The following is a 16920-nucleotide window of genomic DNA, read 5'->3' as shown; positions in this document are numbered from 1 at the left end:
TCTTGGAATATATCCTCCAAGGTTGGGAGGGGACTACTATAAATTTATTTAGAATTGTCAAAGGAAGAAATGTGAACTGAGGATTTTATACCCAGTAAAACCAGCTTTCAAGTATAGAAAGCACAGATAAATTGTTATTAACATTAAAAAAATCTAAAGGGAATATTATTTTCATAAGACCTTCCTGAAGAATCTACTATAGAACAAGCCTCAGAAAATCAACATGACTATAAAGACAGAGACATGAGGACTAGTGGTAAATATTTCATATATACTTACAGAACTAAGACTAAACTAGTGATTAAAAGCTAAGCAAATATAGTTGTAAAATGGTTGTATGTCAGACTTTTTTCATAGACTTACTAATAAAAAAGATGAGAATGGGGAAAACATGAAAAGAATTTTAACCTGTTCTCAGTAATTAACATTGGCAGTAGGATTATTAGTAATGTTATTCTAAGATTGCTGTGTACATAATGTCGGATGAAGTAAAGGAGATTATGAGCATTTCTCCTGAGAAACCTGTATGCAGGTCAGGAAACAACAGTTAGAACTGGACATAGAACAACGGACTGGTTCAAAATTGGGAAAGGAGTATGTTAAGGCTGTATATTGTCACCCTGTTTATTTAACTTATATGCAGAGTACATCATGCGAAATGTTGGACTGGATGAAGCACAAACTGGAATTAAGATTGCTAGGAGAAATATCAACAACCTCAGATATACAAATGATACCCCCCTCATGGCAGAAAGTGAAGAGGAACTAAAAAGCCTCTTGATAAAGGTGAAAGAAGAGAGTGAAAAAGCCGGCTTAGAACTCAACATTCAAAAACTATGATCATGGCATCCAGTCCCATCACTTCATGGCAAACAAAAAGGGGCAAAGTGGAAAGCAGTGACACATTCTCTCTTCTTGGGTTCCAAACCGCATGTTATATACACATATGTATGTATGTTTATCTGGAGGAGGGCCTGGCAACCCATATTCTTGCCTGGATAACCCCATAGACAGAGGAGCCTCACAGGCTACAGCCCATGGGGTCGCAAAGAGTCAGACATGACTGAAGTGACTTAGTACACATTCACGCATGCGTGCATGTGTGTGTATGCTTGTGTATAACATACTCACAAACACATCACATATATTTTATGCTCTTGAAATATCATTTCACAGTAAAAGTAATCAAGACATCTTAATGAAACAGCTAACTATAAACTAAACGTCTTGCCATATCAAGTAGCAAGGTAACTAACAAATTCTACCAGGCTTATGTCAAAAGAACTTGAGAGCAAACTCTAAGAGGCTCCCACTGACCAACAGATAGCATAATTTGAGCTTTAAAAAAAGAAAAATTTTCAATGAGGGAAAGCCATCAATAATTCCAGAGTTTATAATGATATATATTTTAAAATAACTAATTGTGGACACATTTGGAGGATAATAGGAAACTCATTATACTGGAAACAGGTAAAAATAAAAAAATTTAACCTACTAATCAGTAATCAAATAGTAGATGAGGGAAAGAATATCTTTATAAATGTATTCCAAATAATAAGTGAAAGTGAAATGTAGAATTTGAATAGCCCCATATTTATGAATTAACGGATTTAGGTATCCATTAAAATCAAAAGCTAATATGTCAGTACCACAAAAAAAGAAAGTCTATGAGACATTATGCTCATCTTGATGAAAGAACTCACACCAAATACAGTTTTTCCAAATGGGCTGAATGCCTAGTTTGATCACGTCTCTGGATTTGCCTGCCTGTGAGTAGCCAATAGACAGTATAGAGAAATTACTACACACTGCACAGTAACAAAGCTTTAGCAAGTCACATAATTCTTCTGCTAGGGACGAGATTTCCCAATTCTTCTTTGTTTTAAGATTTTTTTTTATATGGACCATTTTTAAAGTCTTTTATTGAATTTGTCACAACACTGTTTCTATGTTTTGGTTTTTTGGCCATGAGGCATGCAGGATCTTAGCTCCCTGACCAGGGATCAAGCCTGCACCCCCTGCACTGGAAGGCAAGGTCTTAACCACTGACCACCAGGGAAGTCCCACCCAATCTTCTGGTGGCTAGTGGTAGCCATGTGACTGAATTCTCACCAATGGACTATGCATACATGTTTAATGTTTGAAGACCCATTCACTTTCTTCCCCTTCTGCAAACTGGAACACAAAAGGGCCTGTTAACATAGCTCTGAATATTAGAACTATATTAGGGGATGATAGCAACAGAAGATAACTGAAAAAACCACATGGCATAAAGCCACCCTGACCACTTAGAACTGCTTACCTCAGGACTCCATTGTGAAGAATAAAGATCTATGTTTAAAAAAAAATCATTGTATTTTTGTCACTATTACAGCAGGTTAATCTTTTGTCTTTCCCAATTAATGCAATTATGTACTAAAATTTATATTAATTATGTTTATAGCTTTGCATTTTTATACGTGTATGCATGTGTACATAAAATGACTATAAGAAAATAAGGCAAAATACTAAAACCTGTCACTAGATGATTGATGCATTTTTAATTTTCTCATTTATAGTAAATGTGTAAGTACAAAGTAAATCATTTTAAAATAGCTCTTATGAGATGATATTTAGAGCTGATGTCAAAATAGTATTTGTGCAAAGGGATTGGAAAAGCTCAATAAGGCAGGATGCATCATGAGTTTATCAGTATTAGGGCTGAGTGATGAGTACATGGAGGTTTGTCATCTTATTCTGTCTATAATTATAAGTGTTTTAAATTCTTCATCAGTTTAGAAAATTCTCCATCAGTTTAGAAAATCTTGTAAGGAAAAATAATTTACACAAATTAATTTTAAAATTATATGTTTGGCTTGCCAATAGTAGTAAATGAAATCACAATATTCTTATCTCTAAAGCGTCCAAGAACTAGTTTCATAATGAAATTTACATGTTTGTGCACTACTCAATTGCTGAAGAGAGTGGACTCCCAGTTTGACATCTATTTTAATGACAGAAGGAGACAATATCCTGTAAAAAAATAATCCTTATTGACATCCTTTCTTAAAATCCCAAGAAACTGGCTAAGACAAGACAAATACAGCAATTTCATCTCCTTTTACCTGAAATATTGCTTGCTTAAAGTTATCTATAGTTATGGTCATCTGAAAATTGAGCTTTTAAGAGATTGATATTCCTGCCCCCATTCTAATATGAACAACCAAACTGTTTCACAGTCCAGTCTACTTAATATTTAATAAAATGCTCAGTAAAAAAATAAACTTTGAATAACTTACTTCCATAAAATTACCATAAGGAAATATCAAGGTACAACAATATTTCTCTACAAATATATTCATTGCAGTGAGATTTACAACAAAATATCAGCAGTAGGGAACGGATTACCTAAATTATGGCACATGCATTAATATGGTACTAGAAAGGTTAGATTAGTTTTAAGCACTTGTAATGGTAAATAAAAATTCAAATTTTAATCCTTGTAAGGCAGTTTCTATATAAGCAAGTGTTTAAGATATTCACAGGTAAAGAGAAGAAAATTAGATCAACATATTAACAGTAGGCAAACCTCAGTTTTTCTTAAATTTTCCACAATTGACGTATATTAATATTTTAATCACTGTAAAATTAATGATTATAAGGAAATGTAAGGAAAAAGCAAGTTATTTAAAGAGGATTGATTTGTATAAGGTTACAGTTTCTACAGGCTCATTTGTACCTCAGAAAGAACAGATATAACTATGTAAAAATACACTCATCTTTTGGTGTCTACTCACAATCCTAATTACTACACCACAGGCACAAGGAAAAGCAAAGTATAGACTTTGGGATGCAGTGTGTCTCAAATATGTCTATGACTCATTTCCAAAATATGAATTATCAGGACCAAAAATCATCTGAAGGCCTCTGTATAGTCTTCTTTCTTGTAAGAATTAAAAAAAAACACAACTTCTACCCTTATGGAATCCTGGTCAGTGCAAGTACTACTCTACTAACAAGTCAGAAATCAGTCTTCACTGGCCATTCTATTTGACACTGCTAATTCTACATATTCATTAGTAAGAGACACTGTTTTTCCTTAGGAACAGAAAAGCAAATTGGTGCCGTGGAAACAGCACTAAACTGTGAGTCAAGAGAACTACACCAGGATGAATTCTACAACTCATGGCTAAGTCCCTTCTCTGAGCCTCAGTTTCCTCACTAGTAAAATAAAGCATTAGACAAAAAATTCTAAAGCCCCCCATTTTCTAACATTCTAAAAATCAACGTATATGTATAGTTGATTCACTTTGTTGTACAGCAGAAACACAACACTGTAAAGCAATTACACTCCACTTAAAAAAATAATAAAATAAAATAAATCAATGTCTCAAGTCCAAAATCTAATTAAGTATGGCTAACTCCACACACACACACACACATTTAAATCTAGTTTTAAAGTCATAATTGTGACTTCTTATTTAAACATTACTGTAATATGAAATATTAGTAATGTATATAAGGAAACTAATACCTATACAGATGATCTCATCAAAGTTTATATCCTTCTTATTCTTTTAATTACCTTTTATGGCATACTAGACCAAAGCACTGGCCTTTCTAACATAATTTACTATATTCAACGAAATAATTCATAATGAAGTTTATGACCTTGATATTCTATCAGACTCCTCCTGAAGGTTCTTTATTTTTTAAAAGAGACAGGAAAAAATTAAGCTATAGATAGGTTCATGATCTTTGGGAAACAATGTCAAAGTTCTAAAAATAGTTGATGAGCAAGAAAATATAAATGACACACATAGGATTTTATTAAACTATAATTTTCAGAGCTCTCTCAAGTGTTACACCTCACAATAAACACATTTTATAAAATATGCTACATTGAAGAAAACAACTTGCTTCCCATTATTTAAAAATATTGTAATATAGAACTGAGAATTTTTAAGGATATTACTCTTTCTAGATCAAAAGATTTAAATATGTCTTCTCTGAATAAAAAGAACCACAGTTTCATTACAGTAATACAAATGTATTTTAACTTAAAAATCAAAGCTGTTCCTTTATAGAAATCCAATGTCATGCTCAAAAGGCATATTTCTCTGGAGCCAAAAGTTTACTTGCAAGAGCAGGATGGGAATTAAGAAAAGAGCAGGGTGGATGCCAAGTTACAAATCTAAATACATGAGAAATTAATGCAAGGGTTTTCAACATTTTGTTTGGAAAAACATTTTTCTCTCAACCTCATCCTGTACTTTCTCAACTTTGTAATCTAAAATCCAATGATATTAATCAATTTCAGAAACAAATAATGTTTTCTTTTAAATTCTTAAAATATTATGAGGCACTCCACTCTTTTAAGCCTGCCTGGGACAACAAGTAAGATAAATACGAGGCATTTTACAATATTTCCTCACTGTCTTCTACAAAAACTGGGCAAGTGTGGGGGCCTGGAGGGTAGGAACTTGGTTTCTTGCTTCTTTAGAGAATGATGGTAAGAAAAATGAGAGGTGAAGAAGAGATGGCAGACTGGGGAAATGAAGGTATTTGGGAAGGGAAGAAGAAGAAGGAAAATCAGGAGGAAAAGGAGAAGCAGGTGAAAGAAGGGAAGGAATAAAAACATACTCAACTACAAACAACATGGCATTTTTAGACAGCACTTTACCATATATCTTGAATACCACCCTCACAGACATAGTATATTGAAAATAATAAATGATAGGTTAGCTCATTAATATTTAGTTTGAAAGTGAGAAAGTGAAAGCATCAGTCACTCAGTTGTGTCCAACTCTTTGCAACCCTGTGGACCGTAGCCAGCCAGGCTCCTCTGTCCATGGGATTCTCCAGGCAAGAATACTGGAGAGGATTGCCATTCCCTTCTCCAGGGGATCTTCTCGACCTAAGGACTGAACAAGGGTCTTCTGCATTGTATGCAGATTCTTCACCGTCTGAGCCATCAGGGAAGCCCATCATTTAGTTTATTAACATTAATTCAATATGAAGTGTGCCAAGGGCTTATGCTAACAGCTTACGTTAAAGAGCCAGAGTTTTACTATGAATAAGACTGAGGAGTGGGTTGCCATTGCCTTCTCCGAAAGAATCTATAGCAAACTATTATTTTGGCTTATAACACTCTTCTATAAAGCCATCCCAGCAGGTTATCCCCCAGAGAGATTTCAGAGGAAAGCTGATTTATAATTACTGACCTGTTGGATGGCACTAGCAATACCAAAATGTCTATCATTATCATCCAAACACTATTCAAAACTGAAAGCACCATATATAAGAATTAGTTCACTCATATTTAAATAAGTGTGTTTAGAGATTCATGAAACTATGAAATTTATCAGAGATAACACAAAATGAAGAGATAGGCTCAAGTGACATTTATCTCTGCTTCCCTGGCACCTGGACTAGTGCAGAGTACACAAGCAGGTGCTGAAGAAATGCTTTAAAAAGCAGTTTGAGAGTCCCATTATATTTAAATAAAATCTTAAATTTAGTCAAACAGTAAATTTAAGAAAATCTAAAATGTAATGCCTTTTTTTAAAAAATAAAAAAAATGCCCTTTGTGGCAGCACCATTTTGAAAAATTAAACACATTCAACAGTGTCAACGTATAAAACTTGATAGGCTATTTTAATAATACAAAAGATTCAACTCTTCCCAGGTCCCTTTCTACAGGTGTAGGATACACTTATGATTTTATCTACTACAATCTATGTATTATATTGTTTGAAGTGACGGATGAGAAAATGAAGCTAATGAAATACTGTGAAACAGACACCATGTAAAAGAGAAAAGGCCATCTTGTGATAGAATGATAGTCCACCATCTGTCCCCCTGCCACTCAGTGACAATTACAAATACTCCATCAGTTTTCCGGTAGGTGGAGATGATGAATGAGGTAAAGACTTCTTTTTCAGATTCTGATGTTCCTTTCTGATCTAATCTGAGGTTTAACAGATGACTCAAAGAAAAGCCCAGAGTTCAACAAGCTTATTAATTTATCATGCTGTGAAGATGGGGAGAGGTCTGAGCTCAATACTACAGCAGAGAATGGTTTAGTTGTATTGAACCAAGGATTATAATGAAAGATGTCTTTGCAGAATTCTAAGGTTTCACATACATAGTACCAAGCCTCATCCTTAGAAATCATTTCAATAATATTCTAGTAACAATATTACCATTGAACACAAATAATACCACCCTTTCAATACAAAATCAGAGACAATGTTCATAGCATGAGACCTCCCAGTTGAGTGATTTTCACAGCCTGGGGTGACAAGGGCTTAAGAGAGTAGGCAGCGTCATATCATAGCCAATGGCACCAGAATAAACATTTTCTTTATGTCTATTAACTTTAAAATGTTTAACAAAAGGATGCATGCAAAAATATAAATATTTGGTTACAGTAAAAAGATAGAAAAGAATATACTACTCTAACACTGCATAAGAAAGAAAGCTGGAATGGCTATGCTAATATTACACAAGGTAGCAAAGAGTATTATTAGAAATAAAGGTCATTTGATAATAAAAAGGGGTCAATTAATCAAGTGGACATAACAATGATTAACATTTATGAACCTAATAACAAAGCTTTGAACTACATGAAGCAAAAACCGATTGAACTGTCAAAAGAAATGGCAAAAGTAACAACTAGAAGAGTCCATATCCCTCTCTCAAAAATTGACAGAACAGAAGTAGGCAGAAAATCAGGAAAGATATAGCACATGATGCCACTTTTTGAGGCGACTATTATGTTTACTATTTTGATCACGGGTTATGAATATGCCCAAAGTTCCTGAACTGTAAACTTAAAGTAAGTGCATTTTAAGGTATAACAGTTATACCTCAAAGTGCCTTAAAACAGCAGGAAATTCCCAATTTGTATTAATCTATAATATTGAATACAAAAGAGTTAAGTCCAAAGAAATAACATACAGCATGGTACTTTTTTATAGAGCCAAAAACTACTAAAATAAAAGCATATTTTTTTAGTAATAGATCTAGATGCAAAAATAAAACTGTAAAGGGGAGGGAAGAGGAAGAATATATAAGGACATCAAAAACCTAACCAAAACTAGGTTTGCCATAAAAAGATGATACCAAAAAAAAAAATCTAGGAAGCATTAAATAAGAAATAGGGATGTTTGATATTCTTTAAAGGTATAATTGATCAGTAAGATGAAAAATGTATAAATAATTATGACCATGATAGTAAACTCCAGGATACATATATTGCAAATATTGACTTTAAGAATACAAGGAAGCATGAATAAATAATAATAGCATACTGGCAGTCTTCATTTTTGAGAAAAGGGTATTAATGAGCAAAAAAAAACAGGTTATAACCGTGTATACGAGACAGCAAAAGAGACACTGATGTATAGAACAGTCTTTTGGACTCTGTGGGAGAGGGAGAAGGTGGGATGATTTGGGAGAATGGCATTGAAACATGTATAATATCATATATGAAACGAGTCGCCAGTCCAGGTTCGATGCACGATATTGGATGCTTGGGGCTAGTGCACTGGGACGACCCAGAGGGATGGTACAGGGAGGGAGGAGGGAGGAGGGTTCAGGATGGGGAACGCATGTATACCTGTGGCGGATTCATTTTGATATATGGCAAAACCAATACAATATTATAAAGTTAAAAAATAAAATTAAATTTTAAAAAAAAGTAAGACTATTTTCATAACAATGAATAAATTATATATATATATATATATATCTCCAAAGAGAAAAAAATATTCTTTTTAAAAGAAGAACTGAAATTCAAAATACTTGTAAATTTCAGTAATTATTTAGAAACAAAATAAGTCCAGCAAGAAAGCTTAAGGCTTAAATAAAGAAAACTATGTACTTTACTAAATGATCAGTTCAATTCAGTTTCTCAGTCATGTCCAACTCTTTGTGACCCCATGGACTACAGCACGCTAGGCTTCCCTGTCCATCACCAACTCCCAGAGCTTGCTCAAACTCATGTCCATCAAGTCGGTGATGCCATCTAACCATCTCATCCTCTGGCATCCCTTTCTCCTGTCTTCAATCTTTCCCAGCATCAGGGTCTTTTCAATGAGTCAGTTCTTTGCATCAGGTGGCCAAAATATTAAATGATACATACATACAAATATAATAGATGAGTAGACAAACATGTGGCTGGATGGAAAGAAAGAATTTCTAAAAGTATTGAGTTTGTTACAATATTGTTTCTGTTTTATGTTTTAATTTTTTGGCCATGAGGCATGTGGGATTCTAGCTCCATGACCAGCGATCCAACCTATGCCCCTTGCATTGGAAGGTGAAATTTTAACCACTGCACCACAAGGGAATTTCTTAGAAAGAATATTTAAAAGATGTTTACTCTTACCTTGATGCAATCTTAATTAAAACACAAACAGGATGTTCTTAACAAGTTAACAGCAAAGGTCATGTAGAAATTGAAAAGTGAAGGGAAAACCAAGGCAATTTTGAAAAAAGAATAATGAAGAACAAATTGACCACAGTAAGAGGAGAAGGAAAAGACAGCAAATGATATCTAGTCAATTCTTTGGAGAAAAAAATCTTAAAACGGCAAATCTCTATCCAGTCAAAAGTAAACAAAGACTTCAAATAAAGATTATTTCTATTTTATGCAACGTATCCTGGAGTAAAAAAAAAAAAGAAGCAATAGGAAAAACTAGCCAGTTTATATTATGAAGCTAATATAATCTTGAGAAAGGAAAATCTAAATTAAATATCTGCAAAACAAATTCAACTATATATTTTTAAATCAAGACCAAGTAAGCTTAGTATCAGAAAAGTCATTACTGTAATATATCTCATCAAAAAAATTAAAGGAAAATGTGACCTTTCCAAAAGATCAAGAAAATTTTTCAATAAAAATTAATGCCTACTTATTTTTTAATATCTTACAAAACCAGGGAACTTCTTTACCTTGATAAGAGCCATTTATGACAACTTACAAATTGTTTTAAAAAAAAAAAAAAAAACCTCCAAATCAGAAAATAAACAGAATTTTTTTTTTAAAGTCTTAATTTTATTCAGCATAAAATGCCAAGTCACTGAACTAGTTACTGGCATAAATCTAAGGTTACTTTGTACCTCAAATCTTATAGTATGGTTAGAATAGATGAAACCCTGCTATTCTAAGTCACTTCAGTCGTGTTCGACTCTGTGTGACCCCATAGATGGCAGCCCACCAGGCTTCCCCGTCCCTGGGATTCTCCAGGCAAGAACACTGGAGTGGGTTGCCATTTCCTTCTCCAATGCATGAAAGTGAAAAGTGAAAGTGAAGTCGCTCAGTCATGTCTGACTCTTAGCGACCCCGTGGATTGCAGCCTAGCAGGCTCCTCCGTCCACGGGATTTTCCAAGCAAGAATACTGGAGTGGGGTGCCATTGCCTTCTCCGAGATGAAACCCTAGCAAAAGTCAATTATACATGCTTTAATTCATTTGTTCTACAATACTGAAAAAGCTAAAAAGACAACCTGAAATTAAGAATACATCGCCTACCTGACCAAATCTCAAAGTGGCACTAAATGGAATCCAGTATTTTCCTTTTATTATAATGGCATCAAACGTTATTGCAACAATTTAAAAGAATAAAGATCTAAGGATGTAAGTTGCCAAAATATTCAACTTCACTATCGTGGTCTCTTATGGACACATTCATTTATCTAATTTTAATCTTGAACCAAAATAACAAAAATGTATCCTGAGCAACATGAACACATCTCTGTTGTTCTATTTCTTCTTTAATTTTTTAAAATGCTTTTCCTTTTATCAAAGTTACCCAATACACATAATTAACACAGTCAGTAGTTCAAAGAAAGTAATTTCCTACTGGTCTCCCCACTTCTTTCTCAAATCCAGAGGCAAAGATTTTAGCTCATTAGTTTATCTTTTTTCTTTTATACTAATATATTTTGTGTTGCTATTTCTACATTTTTCAATTTAGGATTGGCTCTTGACTTTTCATTGTGGGACATGAGGATTTAAGCTCTATTCCTGAACCTGGAACTACCACCACACTTTGACTCTCATGTTTTCCCCTATACTTCCAAATATAAAGAAAAAAAAGAGGTGCTATTATCTAGGAAGCAGGAATATGAGGTTTACTACATTACTTTCTGATGCTAAAATACTTCATAACTTAAAAAAATATTTTTTAGAGAGAGAACTAAATTACAGGACTGTGAAAATTCTGTTTTATAGCTTTGTGATTCTTCTGATACTGCAGATGTGCCTACTCTGCCAAATGCAAGAGAAGCCAAGTTGACAGAATAATTATTACTAAAACACAGTAACTTTGATCAGAGATAGATAGGCATTCCCTGCTCCTCTATGAATAACTACTTTGGAACTAAACCACTGGCCACAGAATTTCAGATAAAAAACCTAATTAGGTGTTGATTAAAATAAAAGCTTTCCCCAAATGCCCTCAGTTCTTAGGTGGTAGAAGCCAGTAAGCATGCCATGGGCCAGAATGGAGGCTACGGTAAAGACTCAGAAAAACGAAGGCAGAGCGACCTCAGGGGTGTCTCTTGCTGATCAGCAAGAGACAAATAAATGGCTCATGCTCCACCCATGTCCAAGAGGAAAGAAAAGATCAGCAATTCACTAGCTACCTTTTAGGATCCGTGGCCGTGAGTACACTAAGTAACCAGGTAAACTAGGAACTCATACTGGAAATCAGAAAAGAGAAGATACGATGTAGTAAGATCCCAACTTTTCTCCTAACATGGGGTTACATAAGCCATACTCTTACTCTGATATGCACAGATGCCATTTTAAGGAGACAAGCAAGAGGATGGGGACTGAGGATTGTTATAAAAGAGGCTGGGTACTAACTATGGAAACTATTTAAGTTACTGGATCAAATTAAGATTTAAACAAATTGATTGTCTGCTTAAAATGTCTTCCTTGAATCAATGAAGACTGAATCAGCTATAGCTAGCTACGTATTCCCTGCACATATCAGGTATTAATGGGAGTGAATTTACTAACATAAGACTTCTAAAAGTTAGAAGAAATACACACATTAACAATCAGCTATTTGTATGTGTGAATTATATACATAAACAACTATAAAAAATTTCCCATTCTAGTAAAGAGAAAATGAAAGCAATGGAAACTATGTCCTATAAGAAACAGTAGATGCTTTTTACATTGTTTCTCAAACATAATTGTACTTATTGAGGTATAGGGGGAAAATGAAGGTCCTTTCTAAATGAGTTGTAGGTTTTTAAATTTGACTTGATTTGCTGTTGAAGGGCAGAAGATGTTTTCCTAAACATGATTATAAAAAGAGGTAATAGCAAGTACTTGTGCTTTGTAGAAACACAAGCATTTACTATTATTTCCCAGACTGCCATCAATTCTGGGAGACATCTACTTCATCTTCCACATCAATCATGGGCACACTGGAGCCAAAGAGACTGGCTTATATTCCACTAAATACAATGATATCTTTCTATTTTCACTACCTAAAATGTTCATTCAATCACCTATCTAGTATAGTTTACCAAGCAGAAATACTAATTTAGGAATAGTAAAATCACACTTGATTGTAAACATCCAATAAATGATAATTAAGATCCTCCATAAAAGTTCTTTTCATATTTTCCATTAATTAAATGAAAATAAACTATTATTGTCTCTATATGTGAATACATGAGTTGACAAACAAGTGTAATTTATATGCTTTTAAAGCCAAGGAGTCTCACAAATACTGAAATACAAAAATTAAAAAAAGTTTTAAAATCTTTTTAATTTCACTCTCTTTACAGAATTAAATGTACTTTATATAAGTCCTGTGAAAACCACTATCAGCTTCTTCAGAGAATGTGAAAACAGGACTACAAAAGAAATCAGAGTTTTATTAAAACTAATATTTTACTATTTCTCTAGTACTGTGTTAAAAAAATTAAATTTTAGAATATATTTAAACTAGTACCAGTTTCTTTGTCCTTTAGAAATCACGTTCTTTAAACATTCGGATTCTAAGATGATGAAAGAGAAAAAAATTGAACATATAGTAGCTTTTTTTGTGACGTCTCAAGAAACATAAGAAAAATTTCCTGGTCAAATTACAATAAAACCCCCAAACATTAAGCCTTTCTTGCTGGGCAGCTACCTATTATGTTTAACAGGCTTAAAACAAAATGTGTCAGAGATCAAGAGTAAGTTATCTGATATGTCAAGTGCATAAGGTCAAAGGTCCAATTTTATTAGGTCAGAGGTGGTATAAATAAAATCTTATATGTCAAAGAAGAAGGGTCACAGATAAGGTGTATATAATATAAAGACATCACAGATGACAAGCAATAACTTTAAGTAGAACAAGTATGTTTACTATAGTTACCCTCACTGATTAAAAATGAAATGTGTGTATGAGTAAGTATAAAATGGCCTTTATATATCATGTAAACTCATATGCACACTTGGTTTGAGGAAAAGGGGGCTATTACCAAAAATAACTACATGAATGAAGTGAAAACTTAAAGAAAATGTAATACTTCTAAACTGAAACTACATAAAATGAATATCTCAATCCAACCTCAAACCACAACAGCTAAACATCAAACTATGCTGTAGTAGCTACAAAAGTTATACAATACTATATATTTTTCTTCCAAAGTAAATGTGTGAATTAAATATCCCTTCCTTCTCTATTTTTCTCAATGAGATAAAAACACATAAAATTTAGATTTCAGTTTACATAGTAGCAGTGCTGCACAAAATTTTAGATTTTTTTTGGTAAATTAAATAGAATAGCCTTTTTATTAAGAGAACTTAGTTACAAATAATTTTATAAGTGGAAGATTTTCTTTAAAGAGACTAATTAAATTCTAATTAATGGGGCTTCCCTGGTGGCTCAGTGTTGAAGAATCCACCTGCCAATGCAGGAGATACGGATTCCATTCGTCGCCCGGGAAGATCCCACATGGCGGGAAGCAACTCAGCCCGTGTGCCACAACTAATGAGCCTGTGCTCTACAGTCCAGAAGCTGCACCAAGAGAAGCCCCTGCAATAAGAAGCCCCCACTGCAATAAGGGTAGCCCTCGCTTACTGCAACTACAGAAAAGCCCATGCAGCAAAGAAGACCCAGCACAGCAAAAATAAATAAATAAATAACGAAACAATTTAGGATTTTTTAAAAAGTGGAACACACATTCACATGACTCTAGTTATAAACAGCAAAGTTAAGTAGAGAATGGGGACAACCACATGAATGATTCAAGTAAAAAAAAAATTCATAATACTTAAAATACCCAATTTGAGTAAAAGGTAAAAAATTATTTTTGGTAAACTAAATAGATGATTAGTTTCATTTTTTTTATTTCACCTTTATTAGTTGGTACTTAAAGCCATTCTGTATAACCTTACAGTTCAACTTATTTCAATAAGTTTTTCTTAAATGCCTTACTATGCGACAAGCATTATGTCAAACAAAGGATATACAAAAATTAAACATTTAAAGACTTCCCATTTCAGCCACAGTGATCTGGCACAGTGAACTCCAAAAGTTGCAAATAATATACAAAAGATCTACTTGAAGGCATTAAAAACAGCCAACACAGCCAGAACTTGAGACCATGACCCCTAAACAGGAGGGAAGCACAGGAGGTGAGCGCCACATTCACTCTGGATTTTGCCCCAAGTGTTTATGCCAATTTTCAATTTTTGGCATGAGAGAACAGTGAAAGCTCAAAGTGGCAGTCGTCCTGAGCTGAGGACACAGAATTTGGTTTAGAGCTGTCAAAACGGTTGGAACTCCAGGGGCAAAAATCCTTAGAAGGAGTGAACCAATTTAACCGTGTGTAATTTCTCCTCAAACACTGGTCATATCAGAAACTTAGAAAACAGCAGGTCTGTTCCTCCTACCTGCTACTGCTGCTGCTGCTGCTGCGTCACTTCAGTCGTGTCCGACTCTGTGTGACCCCATAGACGGCAGCCCACCAGGCTCCGCTGTCCCTGGGATTCTCTAGGCAAGAACACTGGAGTGGGTTGCCATTTCCTTCTCCAATGCAACTGAGACCCAGACACAGCCAAATAAATAAATATTAAAAAAAAAAAAAACCACAAAATTACCCCTGCTTCCTGACAGTATCCAATCCAGAGCAAAGTCTCATGTCTTTGAATGCTCTCCCCTATCCAAATCACCTAAGCAAAAACCCAATTCCTATAAGTCTGTTCCAACACCTTATTGAGAAACTCTACAACTTCCCGTGGTGTGCACTTTCTCTTTCTGTAACAAATCAATAAACCCAATTCTACTCAACTGTAGATGTGCTCCTGAAGGTCTTCGTCTGGAAGGCACTTGCTAAGAGAGAATGATCTATCACTTCACATAAACATTAGGGATCAATCTCACAGGCTTAAGGATAAGTTAAAGAAGCCCAAGCACAAAAGGTATATACTGTACGACATCATTTATATGAAATTGAAGAACAGTGTAAGACTATCTGATGGTAGTCAGAGACTAGTTAACCTTTGGTGGGTGGGGCACAACTGGGATGGGGATGAAGGAGCCTTCCAGGATTCAAGAACAATTTATGTGCTGACATGAGTGGAACAAATGTAAAAATTCATTGAGTTATGCACTTTAAATCTGTGTGTTCTATTAATATATACCATAATTAAAACAAAAAAGTTAAACACATACTTTCACTTTTTAAGTTAAGCACCTACACACAAGCACTGCCCTCACAGAACCATAATAACCTTTCCTGGATGTCTTAAGAGGTACCTGAAAAACATGAATTTCTCATCTTTGGGTACCTTTAGAAATTTGCTTAGTACATACAGAACCAACAAATTAAGAGATTAGTAGTATCATCCATATCTCAGTAACAGTCGAACTAAAATATTTATAAAAATACTTCTACAAATCTAAATTCCATGTTAACGGTAATTATAGGTAGATAAATAATGCATTTCCAAAAATCCCTATGTACTGTACTGATACCAAATTATCAATTTCTATGTTTTTTATATTGTTAGCTATTTTCTAAGAAACATAGAGTATCACTGAACAACTCTTAAATTATTAAAATATCAAAATATCATAAACCTTTTATTAATCTTTTTCTTTTTTTATTGGAGTATAATTTTTTTACAATGTTGTGTTAGTTTCTGCTGTACAACGAAGTGAATCAACTATATGTATACATATATCCCCTCCCTCATGATCCTCTGTCCCACCTGACCCCCACCCCACCCCTCTGGGTCATCACAGAGCACCAAGTTGACCTTCCAGTGCTATACAGCAGGCTCCCACTAAGCTATCTATTGCACACATGGTAGTGTATATATCAGAGGAGACAAGGGCACCCCACTCCAGTACTCTTGCCTGGAAAATCCCATGGACGGAGGAGCCTGGTAGGCTGCAGTCCATGGGGTCGCTGAGGGTCGGATGCGACTGAGTGACTTCACTTTCACTTTTCACTTTCATGCATTGGAGAAGGAAATGGCAACCCACTCCAGTGTCTTGCCTGGAGAATCCCAGGGATAGGGGAGCCTATCCCTGGTGGGCTGCCGTCTACGGGGTTGCACAGAGTCAGACACGACTGAAGCAACTTAGCAGCAGTGTATATATCCATAAACCTGTTTATGTATTGAAATTATATAAACAGTATTAAGTTCTTACTTCTATGTTTCTTATTAATATATATACTAAAATAAAGATATTTGTATACTATATTGTTGTTGTTTACTGACCCCATGGGCTATAGCCCGCCAGGTTCCTTCTGTCCATGGGATTTTCCAGGTAAGAATACTGGAAAGGGTTGCCATTTCCACCTCCAGGGAATCTTCCCAACTCAGGTATCAAACCCACGTCTCCTGAATTGGCAGGCAGATTCTTTAACACTGAGCTACTAGGGAAGCCCATATTATATTGTAGTAGTTACT

The 16920-nt window shown here is 34.6% G+C and overlaps 1 protein-coding gene across 11 annotated transcripts in view; it reads right to left on the bottom strand.

The window, feature by feature from the left end:
- The window catches only part of SCAPER (S-phase cyclin A associated protein in the ER), a 419038-nt gene that overhangs the window by 254540 nt on the left and 147578 nt on the right, over nt 1–16920 (bottom strand). The window lies entirely within an intron of this gene.

This window comes from Bos grunniens, chromosome 21 (assembly GCF_055505025.1).
Source record: "Bos grunniens cultivar Pamir isolate PY7600 chromosome 21, Bosgru_T2T1.0, whole genome shotgun sequence".
Taxonomy (NCBI): Eukaryota; Metazoa; Chordata; class Mammalia; order Artiodactyla; family Bovidae; genus Bos; species Bos grunniens.
This window is presented reverse-complemented; position numbering and strand designations above follow the sequence as displayed.